This window comes from Pocillopora damicornis, chromosome 11 (assembly GCF_964200805.1).
Source record: "Pocillopora damicornis chromosome 11, jaPocDami1.2, whole genome shotgun sequence".
Taxonomy (NCBI): Eukaryota; Metazoa; Cnidaria; class Anthozoa; order Scleractinia; family Pocilloporidae; genus Pocillopora; species Pocillopora damicornis.
The window spans coordinates 18783229-18797098 of NC_142680.1; the positions used below are offsets into that span (position 1 = coordinate 18783229).

Consider the following 13870-nt stretch of genomic DNA (forward strand, 5'->3'; position numbering starts at 1 on the left):
ACCTAAGGTCAGTATCCATATTTGCCACACTCTTTGACTCTCTACACATTTCCTTTGGTGGTGACAAGAAGAACTTGTGTAACAATCAAAGTTTCTTGTGTTGATGATCATTTCCAATATTCTCATGATCTTCATGAATGATACAGCAGTGTTAATGTAAGGAGAAGTTAGAAGCTCATCACTCTTAGGGCTGAAAGGGTTAATTCCCTGCAAGAAACAATTATGATAAAATATTTCTGGCTTACTGTTGGATCATGTCTGCCATTTGTTATTCCTTTCAGAGTAAGTCTGATAGGTTTCTTACAAAATGGTGCCAGCAGCACCACAGCTTCAAGGTAATAACCAATAGATCTTTAAGGATTACAGTCGTGTTCAATGGTTCCTCTGGTGAACAGGCCAGGTCTGTAAAACTGCATTGTACCTTTGGAAAAGGAAACAAAATAACCAAACATAAGGATAGGATAGCTTTTATGATGAGGCCCCATCAGGATGGAGGGAGGGGAAGGGGTCCAAGTGTCCCCTATAGTACTAATGTTTGGCCTAAATATCCTGTATCCCTTTAATTCCTGTCGTTTATATCCCTACAATTGAAGTTTATATCCTAGAATATCGATTTTAAATATCCCATTAGATTTTTCTGGAGTATCCCATATCCCTATAATCTTTTAGCAAAATATTCCCTATCCCGATAACCCCTCATAAGGTCTCTATAATTGACATTGCCTGGCCGGGCAGTGCTATCATTAACTAAAATCGTATAAACAAATAAAAACAATTTTCTGATAGATGATCTGAAGACTTACCTGTTTCATTAATTTCTATTCGTGATCCGTTTGTTACCTTTTCCAGGAGCCGTATAAAACTTGCTTCAAAATCTTTAAAGGGTTACATGGAGAGCAAAAATTCTCAAATTAGACGGCAAAAGACAAACCTTATTTTCTGAAGTTAGTAGCTGAAAAGGCTGTGATTTCTATAATCAGTTCGATAATGGACGCACCTTTCAGCCCAGGATCGTCTTCAAAAGCTCTTATGTTTTTTATTTTCACTAATTTACAGCTATGCGTCGCCAAAACAAGTCTTTGTCGGAAAAAATAAGAACCTTCGTAAATCAAATCTGCAGCCATGTTGAAAAATGCACGTGGATGACCTTTCCTGTCATAATATATGACGTACTCTTGTCCTCTGGGTGACGCTGCTGGACCAATAACTTTCGTTCTCGTTGAAAATGGCGGACGGCGATTTGAAACATGAGTAGTGGTGACATTCCACATCGGCGAGTCTTGAGATCTTTTCTGCAATGATTCACTTGTAGATAAGTACGTACCGAATTCACGTTTTGTGGCATTTTGGATGTTGATCAAAAGTCATTTCTTGTCGTTTTGGTTGGTAATAGTGGAAACGAAACAATCGTTCTCTAATTTACTTTTTAACAGCAAAAGTCGCGATAGAGAACTTTCTCGAATTTCTTCTGGGTATGACGATGACCTCGATGAGGTCAGAGAAGAAGACCACTTTGAAGATGAAGATGACTTGGAGGTAAGCTGTCTAGCAGAGATATTTGGCCATTATTTTCAGAATAAGTTAATTTAGTGGATCTACTATAATTTTGACAACGCACGTGTAACTTCGTTTACATGTGAGTCAAACAACACTTATTGATTATCAGAATCAAGTAGGTGGAAATTTTTAGTTTGATATAGTAACAATACTCTTAGAAAGGGTATTAATGATCTTTGTCCAGACAATGTAGAATGAGGTCCCAGTTTGAAGGCACTAACACTTCTATCAAACTCAGAAAACCATTGTGTCCGGAATAAGAATAATAATGTGTCATGACCAATTATATGTGTGATCAGGATATGTAGGCAAAATTAAATACAAGAGCACAAACTAATCAGCGATGACTGTGTGAGGTTGAGATTTTTCTTACCTGACTAACGGCTGGCTGCCATGTTTTCTTGGATAGATCAAATTTTATAAAGTAACGTTTGTGAAGTTCATGGTTTTCTGAGTTTCCCAGTAATCAAGCTATTTTACTTCCCTATTGTTTTTTTTTCAGCCAACAGAAGACACTGAGAATATTGACATTTTGCCACAGCAGGTATGGTTGCAATAATTATTAAACAGTTTTCTATAAAATCTCAGTTAAATAAGGCAATCATTGAGAACAAAACCAAAAACTCCAGAAGTTGTGGCCACTGGGCCTCAAAGAGTTAACCATGTTAATTATATGACAAATGATGAGAAAATGTTTTTTGCATCGCATTTTATTCAAGTAGGGAAGGGTTACATGACCCTTCAAAGTTGCTACTACAACCTTATAAGTTAACATCTAACTGTGTCAGGCTGAGGAACATTTAATAACAGTTTCTGGACATTTTAATCGCTTAAATATAATTTTAACCCACACTTTTTTATGTCAATTTGCAGAAGAGTATTAGGAAGGAGAGCACTACAGTCAAGGTACTTAACCCTTTAACTCCCAGAATATGATTAATATGATTAATATGTAACTTCTCCCAGTAATAGCCATACATTATTCAGTAAACATTTCAAGAGAATATTCAAACTCATCAGGTACAAGATATTAATGTGAATGTTGTGCCGCGTAGCACTGGGAACACAAATGGTGAAACAGAGAATTAACTCTGAAGTGTAAATTAAAGTGCTATTTAAACCCATGAATAACCCACCGGGCGTTAGCCCTAATAAAGGGAAACAGGGAACCACACGAGGCAAAGAAAAAATCTTTTTGACCTCGGTGGGAATCGAACCCACGACCTCCGGATTTGATCTACCGTTACTCTGCCGACTGAGCTACGAGGTCGCACAGAGAAAGTCGGGGACGATTTAGGATGGTGAATCGCGGCGAAGAGAAAGTAAGGGTACATATGAATGTTGTGCCGCGTAGCACTGGGAACACAAATGGTGAAACAGAGAATTAACTCTGAAGTGTAAATTAAAGTGCTATTTAAACCCATGAATAACCCACCGGGCGTTAGCCCTAATAAAGGGAAACAGGGAACCACACGAGGCAAAGAAAAAATCTTTTTGACCTCGGTGGGAATCGAACCCACGACATTACCTTGATTGAACACCAAAGTCTTGTAACCAATTTACAAGGAAATGTGTTGCAGCTAGAGGGGAGAATTAACAATCAGATCTTAGGAGTTAAAGGGTTACATTGTTAACCCAAAAAATCAAGATTGTTAAAGCCCAATGATAAGGGTTGAGATCTTGAGCTATACCTTGGTTACAGTCCATTTCAGTCCATTCTGGCAAGTTCATTATTTTAGAAACTCATTTTGCTCTGTTATGTTTTGATAACCAGTATGGGTGCCCCTGCTGTGGTGGAACTTGAAGGTCAGACAGATCCTCTACAGATAGCCATGAAAGAATGCAAGTGAGAATTTTTAATGAGGTTATTTTTTTTCTTCAATGGAGTATTTAAGCCAAAACTTACAGCGTAAGTAGTACGATAGCCAGTACCAAGTAGTCTCAGCAATGTGATCCAAAGAGAGTTTTTAATTATCTGTACTTAGATCTCTATTTTGTGATAGTGGATGTGTGCTTAGCCAGAATAAGCTACCACATAGTAATCAAGGGTAACTTATCTATAGTGGGCAGCATAGCCAATGGGATTGCAGCATTTGTGATATAACACATTCAGATTTATAATAACATTCATTAGACTTCACTATATGACAAATGAGCCTGGAAAAATAATTGGAGGAGCACATCAATCACAGAAGTTCCAAGCCTCTTAACCCTTAAACTTCCAAAAATGATTTACTCTTAACTTCTCATTGTGTGGCAAACAGGGTATGAGAATATTCAAACTAATCAGGTAGAAGTTGTTGTCTTGATCTAACACCAAATTCTTGTAACTTGTTAACAAGGAAATGTCTGGCAGCTAGAGAAGGGAATTAACAATCTCATTACCTGTTTGCTGGATAATGTATGAATATTATAGGGAGAAGTTACCTGTTCATCACTTCTGAGAGTTAAAGGGTGAACAAAATATTTTCCTTAAATTGCATTTAATAAAAGGAAGGTTACATAAACTGTTAATCATATCTTGATAACCAAATATAGAACTATTGTGCAATATTTGTCATAATTCCAAATATAGGAATTTTGAATTGGATACCTTTTCTTTTCCACAAACCATTTTTAAAAAGAGCATTTTCTAAAATAAAATAGCAACCAGTCTCCTAGTCAAGGGCAGGTAACCCCCCCTGCCCCCCTTACAGCAAATAATTGAACTTTCCTTTCCTATTCATACTCTGGCCTTATTCATGGCCTTATTAATTTTTGCTGCAATTTTCACTTTTGTATAGATTCTTCAGGAAGCTCTGCCTGTAACCTCTGTGTGCCCAGCTTTGCCCAAAGTGGACCATATTGTACGTGCAGTAAATCATTTGCATTAGAAAACGAGGTCAGAAGATGTGAAAGACCTCAATTTCTCCCTTAAAGAGGACATCATTCCACCAGGTTTTTACCAAGCAGAGGTGAAAGTAAAGAAGCGATGCCACCTAATTTTTGCCACACAACAACAGCTTAGTCAGCTAGCTGCAACAAAAACTTGGTACATTGACAGAAATGACAAGATAGTTAAAGACCCTTTCACCAACTTGTATCAATTAGTGCGTTTGTTATGTCTGCATTTGTCTTAATATCCTCAAAGAAAAAGAGAGATTACAAGAAGGTTAGATTACATATGACTCCCTTTTACTGCTCATTCTTATCTTTTTATTTTTATTATTTCTTATTTGACATGTAAATAAAGTTTATTATTATTATTATTTATTAAAGGAAAATAATGGTTAGAGCACTCTTCAAGTGAAATTTCTAATATCAAAACCAAAGTTATCTTAACAGCCAATCACAATAAAGGAAAATGTGCTCATTTAAAAACCAAAAAAATGTCCTCTTTTGAATGCATTATTGTTCCTTTATCTATCAGATTTTTAGAGAGATCATCCATTGTCTACCTGGGGAATGGCTTCATATGCAATTTGTTGCAGCAGATTTTGACAAGGCATTGTGGGGAGCACATCGGTCTGTTGTCCCACATGTAAAGCTGCAGGGATGTCCTCTTGACTGGACCTAGTTGGTGTGGAAAAAGGTAAATGGAATTTGTCAAGTTAAGTTTCATGCACATGTATCATCATCTGAGCTCCTTGCACCAACAGAATTACAGTTTTAGGCCATCAAGCACTTTGACCAACCCTCTCATTTCTTATCAGCCACCCTGACATGCTCCTACTCTTTCACTCTTACATGTACCCTTCCGAAATCATCTGGAACAAGTTTGTCTTGTAGAGGACTGTTTTTTCGGAGAAAATGATTGATAATTTCCCCCTCTGGTTGTCAAAATATTAATTGCTGTCAGTCTTTTTTTATGACAACTCTCACCTGGACAATTAGATCATATTAGCAATATGCAATTTGCTAACAACGGCATCCAAATAAACACTAGGATTGGCCGACCTCAGGGGCAAGTTCATACATGGCTTATCTTTCTAATAGGGCAAGATGCTTAGTCCAAACAAACTTCCCATTTTTTTTTTCAAGTGGTATGCTTACAAACTTTTTTTAATTAGAGATAGTAGTCATGCTCTCCATCAATGCAAATACTAAAAATTTTTTGCTCATTTTTATCAGATGCAAGATCTTGGTCTGCAAGCACTGTGCATGGAGGATAATGGTATGCACAGGTACATTAGAAAACTGCGTGCATTACCCTTACTGCCTAGCAAAGAGATTTTTACTCTGTTCCAGCGGCTTAACCTACAGGCAACCACAGCGACACTTCAGGAACTAATAAAATACATTGAGGATACATGGATCACTAACATTACATACCCCATAAGGGATTGGTCTATTTATTGTCAGCCAATGAATGACATTGAAAGCTGGCCAAAGCCTCTCAGTCACTGCATCAAGTGGCCCAACTTTCTGTTCAAAACGTGCAGTTGGTGAGGAACAAAAAGTTGATCACAATTCAACAGCAGGATTGCCATCACTTGCGGTCACAGATCAGTCAGTATTGGACTGAGTATTGGAAAAGAAAAATAACAGCAGGAAAACTTCTAAAGGTCTGTTCCAAGCTCTATGGGCCATCTCAAACTGAGTCCTGACTTTCATATATCATGAGATTTTTGTAATTCATTAATAAGCTTGTATTTATTTCTAACACTGATGTTATACACCAGCAGAAGCTTAGAATCTACTGGTAATGTGTAGAAGTTTACTTGCCATGATTTTTTAAAAAATTTATTTTGTCATAATCAAAATGTCCTATTTTTTGCATTCAGTTTTGTATCTTGTAAAAAGTATTTTTGGGAAAATGTACTTAACAGCTGTGTATTAAAAATATTATCAATAAACACATGCTGGGGGATGTTGTTCAAATAGTAGTGGTGGTAGATGTGTCAAAATCTTTTACAGCAGTGATGAGTTTCTTCAACTTCTCAAGAAAAAAATTTCACTTAGCATAAAATTTAATATATTACAGTCTAACAATAATTGATCATTAATAGTACAGTGTTGCAATACATATTGTAAGAAGCTCTGTTGATGTTGTAAGCACTGTTTGTGATGAGTATCATATTTCCAGTATGCAAGGTTGTAAGTGTTTCTTCATTGTTACAAGAAGTATTAGTGTCATATTGTATTGCCTAATTCCAGTATGGCAGCAGTGCAATAAGGAAAGAGGGGAAAGTTGTCCTACTTAAGATAGCCACAGATTATTCAAACAAATTGCTCCCGTGTTTGGCTCGTTACACTGTGTTGTCTCAACCCTGACACGTGTTACACAACAAGCCTAATTATTTGCTGCATGGAACCTCCAAGAATGTGTCTTCGTTTCTACCTTGCGAGGCTAGAGCTCTTGACGAGCGCAAGATACGCGCGCGAAGAATGGCACCCCCCGGTTCTCGCTCGTGTGTGCCGGTGTCAAGCTGGTGTCATTCACACGACAGGTTCCCAGGGTTCTATCCTCCCCCATGGAGAGAGGAGCTTGGCAACGAGGTTTTCACTCGCACTCAATCGAGCGCGTGCTACGCAATGAAGTTTGTTCCTGCATTAATCATTTTTCTTAATGGCGGGTATGATTATACTTTTTCTTCTTTTCGGCACGTATATTAGCCTTCTTAGCCTCGCTTTTAACTGAAAATTCGATTAATTTTTAAACATTTCATCGAGGCAAGAAGTGGAAAATTAAAGAATAGCAATTGAGCCCGGCTGTTACAATGAAAGCAAGAGGTTATCTTCTAAACAAGGACTTTCGACAATGATTTTATCACAGGATAACAAGCTGAAACTAAAAAATTGTTAAAACAAACAACACGCTACATTTCTCGAGAACAATGAACTCTTCAGCGCCCAGGCATTTGGCATATTAAGGGTTTAAAATTTTCATGTGAGTGTGAAAAAAAAAGTCTTAACACCTCAACCAGTCTCCGGATAAACATCACGCTACGTTTCTCGAGAACAATGAACTCTTCAGTGCATAGGCATTTAGTACCTTAAGGGTTCAAAATAAACAAATAGAAGCTGAGTTTAGTAGGATAAACATATTAAAAATCAATGAAATGCAAATAAAATGAAACAGGAAAATACATAGGTTAGGGGAGCGGCGTGGCGCAGTAGCGAGTGAGAGCGCTCGCCTCCCACAGCTGTCGCTTGGGCTCGATCCCGTACCTGATATCACATGTGTGTTAAGTGAACAACAACCGGCACAATCATAGAGGTGGTGTTGTCAACGTCGGGTGAACTTGTTGAGCCGCACACACGTGCACGTTCGTGCTCGTTGACTCGTTGCCGGAAGTAATGAAAGCATATCCGGCGGCGATCGGGAGGTTCTTGGCTTGCAGGTCAGAATTCCTTAGTTTACTATTTCTTGGAGGGCGCTTCGCGGTTTGAACAGAGTTGTGAAGGAGAGTTGGGTGAGGTTTGCCACACTCTTCACAGGTAAGCCGTGATCGACAGCTGCTGGACAGGTGAACTGATTTCAGGCAGCCAAAACAAAGGCCCTTGGTCTTTACAAACTCTCTTCTCTCTTCCACCCTTTTCTTCTTGAACTCCTGACATTTAGTGAGGGGGTGTGTCCCCTTGCATAGCGGACATTGTTCCTGGATGGTGCTAATGGCAAAGCTGTCTGCCTTGTTTCGTCCTCTGCCTCTGTAATCCTTTGTAGTTTCAAGGCCCTTTCTTTCCCTTTTCAAGACGTCCGGCGAGAAGACTAGATCATTTGCCAAATCGGATTCTTCCTTGACGAATTGAACGAATTCGGCGAAGGACACGTTTGATCCGGATTTCTCCCGAGTATCGTATGCGTAACGACACCACTTAACGCCGGAATACGATGGCAACTTAGCGCTGACTCGAGTCAACGTTGGCGTAGAGTCAAGCTCGCCACTGGATCCTACGATCCTTACAGCCTCGTGACAACGAAAGAGAAAGTCAGACAGGGCTTGAAGACCGGCGCTATCTCCGTCCTTAATCTGTGACCAATTAAATAGGCATCATTTGTAGGCCTCCGCCACGTGCACTGGACTGCCAAATCGCTGATCCAAGGGTTTTCGCGCTTCGGTGTACGCGCTTTCAGAATTGACGAGTAGAAATCCCCTTACAATCTCATTTGCCCTACCCACGATGTACTTTTCGAGGAAATCGAGACGATCTTTATTCAATGAGACGTTTTCCGAAATGATGGAGTCGAACGCCGTCACAAACGCCGGGTAGTCGAAAGCATTTCCTGAGAAAAGAGGCGGTTCTTTAGCTGGTAGAATGTTTCGTTTTTGCTGTTCTACTAGCAGGGAAATAAGCTCTGCTTGTTTGGTCTGCAAGTTTATTAGTTTTAATGGTTCTTGAAAGGGTGTTTCGTAATTAATTGGCTGAGAATTGGCTGGATTAATTTCTTGTGTAATCGCGAAATTTTCTCGCTGCTGTGTTTGCACTGGTACCATGGTGGGCGAATTGTCAGGATTATCTTGAGCGAAGGCTGGCGTGACCTTTGGTTTTGTTTCTGTGGTTTCCCGTGCGTGATGGAGCGTAGAGATTGAGATAAATGATGACACGGATGGGTTTAGTGGCTCTTGTTTTATCGCAATTTCCTTTCGTTCGTCGGTAAGAGCCTCATTAATTGCCCTTTCTTCGGCTTCGGCGATGGCGATTTCCTTCGTTAATTGCATTTTTCTTATTTCATTGTCACGCTCTAAGAACGTCATTTCCGTTTTCAGTCTTGCTGTCTTGGCGGCGGCCTCTAATTTGAGTGAGCGACCCGAACTCGCCCTCGAATTTACTGACGTTTTGCTGATAGAGGTCTTCGTTCGCCTGGAATTTCCTGATTTTATCGAACCGGCTTGTGATTGACTCGATTTCGATGTTCCCGATTGCTGTAGCGAGTGGATTCGTTCAATAAGCTTTAGTCTCATTTCGAAATAAGTTCTGTCACGGATGTCGTACCAAAGATAAGAGGCCTTTCTATCTTCTTCGTCAGCGATAAACTCGTCGTATGCTCCATGAGCTTCATTAAAGGCATCCTTTAGTTTGTCCAAGCGATCTCTTTCTTCTTCGAGAGCTTTTAAATTCTTGTTTTCGTTTAGCAACTTACGAACCCTTTCCATATGCGTTGAATGGGCCGAATAAGCATTTTGGCGTGCTTGACCACGAATTTCCGTCCAATACGATTTCCCTTTTCTGTTAATTTCTTTTCGCGCCCTTGCGGTTTACTGCCTTCCGTATCCGAGTTTGGGAGCGAAGAAATAGACCTAGAAACAGTGGTCAAGATGAGCCACCTCCTGGAACGTCCACTGCTAAATTCCACTCATTATTATTATTATTATTATTATTATTATTATTATTATTACCATTATTATTATCATTACAATTATTACTACTATTATTATCAGTAATAAAACTACAATCGAATTTAACTTTATGGAAAAGACTTCTTAATCACAAATGAGAATCTGACTAAAAAAGTGACTATGTTTAAATGGAAACTGGGTCTCAATACAAGAGGACTGCATAATTACGTGCGTTACGAAAGCGTGTGAAAGTGAAGGTGTAACTAACGAAAAACGATGACAAACTGGACAGAAAACGTTAACGCGCCGGGAGATATAAGAAAATAATAGAAAAGAAAAGAAAAATAAATAGTTGTAAAACTAATTAAAAGACGCTTAGATCTTGCACTGTTAGTTATGAGAGAGGTCTCTGATAAAAGAGATTTGTGTTTATTCACATTTCTTAACAGGCGATGCCGTTGTTTTTGAAAAGCCTATTTGGAAGTACTAGGTGACTTGTAGAACCTTAATCGCTTCCAACGATGACTTCCTGAGGAGCGAAAATTGCTTAGGAGCACCTTCTTGAAGATAGCGTATAAAACAGATAGGTCTTTTCTTCTTTTGTTTTTTAGGCGAGCACGAGCCGAGCGCGGGTCGAAATAGAAACGCGCGTGGTGTGGAGCGTGAAAAAAATTGATCCTACTCTATCGTGTGTTTCGCTTACTTCTGCCTGCTTGAAAGACGAAAAACAAAAAACCAGACTAGGCAACTCAAAAAACACGCCTGTTCTAGATGTAAGATTGAAGATTTTAATTGTTATTTCTGTGTTATTTTTCAGATTGAAAGGGAATTAAATTTCCCTTGCTGAGATGTGTTTGACCTGTAAACATCACGCCACATTTTAGATGTTTTCGCGGAAACATCGCACCACGGCGAGCTTATGAATTTAAAATGTTTACATCGTTATTCGACTTTAAAACGCGGTGAGGGCTCATTCGTCGCATTAATGGGAAAATGAAAAAACTTGCGATTTAAAAACGCTCCATAAACTCGCCGATACGCAATTTCCTTTTTAAAAGCAGAAACTAGAAAGTAGTTTCGGTTTCAGGTATTGTCACGAATTAAACAAATGACAAGAATTCCCAGAAATACCAAAACCACATGTCTCTGTCAAGCTGTAGTTCTTGGAAATCGTCGTCTGCATTTGTTATTTTGGCTTACAGCTTTGAAGTTAATAATCCAATTTCTAACTTCGTCGCCCAAGCGAGCATTTTGTTTCCCTATCACGGAAGAAATTGCAATACGGCATAATAAGGCGACGTTGAACTCAGTTAAGCTGGTAAACGTTATATCGCACCTTGCATTAAACCTGCAACATAAAACAAAACATCGTCCTGTGCAACTTTATTTCTAAACGACGAAATGAAAATTGTGCAAATTTACTTCGGTTATAAACGAAGCATTTTTAGTCTAACAGCCTGGCACAAGTCACTGGTTCTTTCACTTTGATCTAAGAATAGAAGTGATTTGCGTTCTCGAAGATAGCGTGTGAAACGACATAGGGTAAAATATGGACTGGACCACTGGACCCTTGGACTATTTTTGGACTAATTTTTTGATAATTTTTTTGGACCATTTTTTTAGCTTTTTCTAGACCTTTTTTTTTGGACCATTTTATAGGTGGTTAGTACCAAGGGAGGGGTGGGATGCAGTGTATCAGTACTCAAGAAGGGATGGTAGCCAGACTGTTGTTACTGAGGGAGGGGTAAAGGACGAACTATCAATATGCAGGGAGGGGTGGGAGGTTGATGTATTAGTAACTGCCACTGATTTATGGAGTGTTTACTGCATCATACATATTATTTTAAGCGGTTTTTCGACTCACTATTTGTATGTCAAAATTTTGGCGCTGGGCCGTAGCGTTTCTTTAATTTTTGTCATGTGAATTCGAAAATGGCACCTAAACACTGGACTATAATTGTTATTGCAAATATCGCCAATTCCTACTTTCGATCCTCCACTGTTAAGTCATGTCTGTGCCTGTTAAGTCGACTTGTGCCAGTGGTAAATGATACTCACAGGTTAGCATGAATCATCTTTCAGTCGCCTCCCGTTTCCCATTTTGTGTGTGATGAAAAAAGCGAAGAAAAAGAATATCTTTAGAAATGGTTTCACAACACGGGGTTTAATCCAGCTGTCAGTGAAACTCTCCTGACATATCCAAGCTCCAGACAAAAAAATTTCCCGAGCAGAATCGGTCACATTTACTGACTTCTACATTTTGCGGACGTTAAATATCGGCAAGAAACAGTAGCCACCAGAGTTCCACTTTGCAGGTTTCGTAGGTTTTTACGCAAGAGGTGATTGGCAGTGGCCCAGGCAAATTGGAAAACAAACAGAGGGAAGTCGCGAGGAATACCTGGTCGCGATTTCCGGTGTCGGTGATTAACTCCTTGTTTGCGAAACAGATGAGTAGTACCTCTATTTTATTTATTTCAGAATGATAATATACATGATTGAAACACAATATATATCCTTCCATATGCCTTTTTTGTCAAATAATCGTTATATACACACATTTGAATCCAATAAATCTATGAAATTGGGTAACAAATATTTTTATTTCATTATTAATTCATTTATTTTTACTATTTGCCACTTTTCGTCTCTATTCGTCACTATTCGTCACTATTTGTCACTATTCGTCAATATTCGTCACTATTCTCACTATTCTCACTATTCGGTCACTATCCATCACTATTCGCGACTATTTGCACTATTCAGGTTATATTGCAAGTACAGCAGTGTTTTTGCTTAGTTTAGGGTTAAGGACCGGAAATTGAAGACATCAATGACAAAAGGAAGATAGATAAATTTGGTGATTACATACTGTATATTCAAAGAGAAGCGTGGAACAACTGATGGTGCACAAGTTGACTCAAAAGGCGTACGCATAACTCAACAGTGGAGGATGATAAACGCGATATTTTCATTAAAAATTTGAGTCCAGTGTTAAGATGACAGTTTCGCACTCGCATGACAAAAAAATGAAGAAACGCTGCGGCCCAGCGCAAAACTTTTGAAGTCTGTTGAAAAACCGATTAAAATAATTTGTACGATCGGGTAAAAGCTCCATTAACCAGAAGTGTTTACCATTACAAGCACCTCCCGCCCCTCCCCGCGTAGTAATAGTCCCTTTCTCCCTTTCTCACCCCTCCCTAAGTAATAACACCACCTCCCACCCCTCCCTCAGTACTGATATACTGCATCCCACCCCTCCCTTAGTACTTTCCCCCCCCCGACAAAATGGTAAAAAAAATAGTCCAAAAATTCGTCCATGCCGTGTAAAACAGATGGTTTTTTCTTCTTGCGTTTCTCAGGCGAGCACGAACCCAGCGCGGGTCGAACCAGACAGGCACGTGGTTTGGAGCGTCAAAAAAAAGTCCTTCCCACTCCATCGCGTGTTTTTTACATAGCACTCACCTAATGCTTATTTCTGCTTGCTCGAAAGATGCAAAAAAATAAACCAAAACCTGCGTTTCTCAGGCGAGTACGAACCCAGCGCGGGTCGAACCAGACAGGCACGTGGTTTGGAGCGTCAAAAAAAAGTCCTTCCCACTCCATCGCGTGTTTTTTACATAGCACTCACCTAATGCTTATTTCTGCTTGCTCGAAAGATGCAAAAAAATAAACCAAAACAAAACAAAACAGACCAGACAACTCAAAAAACACGTCTGCTCTAGATGTGAGATTAAAGAAAGTAATTGTTATTTATGTCTAGGACTTAGTCAGGAAATTTTGAAGAGCATTGTTCAGAGTGGCCATGTTTATTTCGAAACGGAAATTGAACAATACTAAGTGCATTAAAAGGGAATTTTCCCTTGCTAAGAGGTGTTTGACTCTTCATCGCATAGACATTTTGCATATTAAGGGTTTAAAATTTCCGTATGGTATGTATAACAAATCATAACACCTCGACGAGTCTCCAAATAAATTTTGGGTTACAGTCTTGCAGTTCGTCCAATAATCATTAAGATAATCAGTTTGTACGTCTGCCATCATGATATTTTCAC

The 13870-nt window shown here is 39.1% G+C and overlaps 1 protein-coding gene and 1 pseudogene across 7 annotated transcripts in view; one reads left to right on the forward strand and one right to left on the reverse strand.

Moving 5' to 3' along the window:
* The window catches only part of LOC149037967 (RNA 3'-terminal phosphate cyclase-like protein), a 5832-nt pseudogene extending 4561 nt beyond the window's left edge, over positions 1-1271 (reverse strand). Inside the window, exons 1-3 of the transcript XR_016180894.1 lie at positions 998-1271; positions 804-875; positions 246-421 (exon numbers count right to left, since the gene is read on the reverse strand). The product of XR_016180894.1 is annotated as an RNA 3'-terminal phosphate cyclase-like protein (transcript). The remainder of the gene's footprint in view (positions 1-245; positions 422-803; positions 876-997) is intronic.
* The window catches only part of LOC149037961 (DNA-directed RNA polymerases I, II, and III subunit RPABC2-like), a 112676-nt gene that overhangs the window by 36433 nt on the left and 62373 nt on the right, over positions 1-13870 (forward strand). The window contains exons 1-8 of one of the 6 annotated variants that reach the window (XR_016180878.1): positions 1177-1316; positions 1434-1536; positions 2060-2101; positions 2431-2463; positions 3332-3399; positions 4341-4708; positions 4967-5128; positions 5668-6417. The exons of 3 other annotated variants lie outside the window; for them this stretch is intronic. The gene's annotated coding sequence lies outside the window, so the exon portion shown is untranslated. Of the gene's footprint in view, positions 1-1176; positions 1317-1433; positions 1537-2059; positions 2102-2430; positions 2464-3331; positions 3404-4340; positions 4709-4966; positions 5129-5667; positions 6418-13870 lie in introns of those variants that run through there. 2 more of the 6 variants (XR_016180877.1, XR_016180879.1) reach the window with 2 other exon arrangements.